The sequence below is a fragment of the Petaurus breviceps genome, unplaced genomic scaffold, assembly GCF_028583685.1.
Source record: "Petaurus breviceps papuanus isolate PSGF00001 unplaced genomic scaffold, PetGlider_PUasm1.0 100, whole genome shotgun sequence".
In the NCBI taxonomy this organism is placed as follows: Eukaryota; Metazoa; Chordata; class Mammalia; order Diprotodontia; family Petauridae; genus Petaurus; species Petaurus breviceps.
This window is the reverse complement of record NW_027185573.1, coordinates 3083017-3083494: the sequence shown is the minus strand read 5'-3', so window position 1 is coordinate 3083494 and position 478 is coordinate 3083017.

Genomic DNA, 478 nt, shown 5'->3' with positions numbered 1-478 from the left:
CTTCCTTCCTTCCTTCCTTCCTTCCTTCCTTCCTTCCTTCCTTCCTTGCTTTTCTTCTTTCTTCCTCTTTCCTTCCATCCTTCCTTTCCCTTTTAACAAAAAAATATAAAATGTGCAAAAACAATTCACAATAATCAACTAAATATATCACTTGAGTCTGTTAGCATGTGAAATACTCCAACATTCTCACCCCTCCTCTGCCCCACTTTTTCTCCTGCTTATGTAGAATACAGCAAAGGAAGAAAGACAATTGAGGCAGGAATTAATGCCTTAGAACTGTGGTGCTGAAGAAAACTTTTGAGATTTCCTTAGACAGCAAGGATATCAGATGGTCAATACTTAAAGAAATTAACTCAGGCTAATCCTGGAAAGTCAAATAACTGAAGTTGAAGCTTAAATACCTAATACTTAAATATGAGAAGACTGGACTTATTGGAAAAGATCCTGATTTTGTGAAAGATTGAAGACAAAAGAAAAA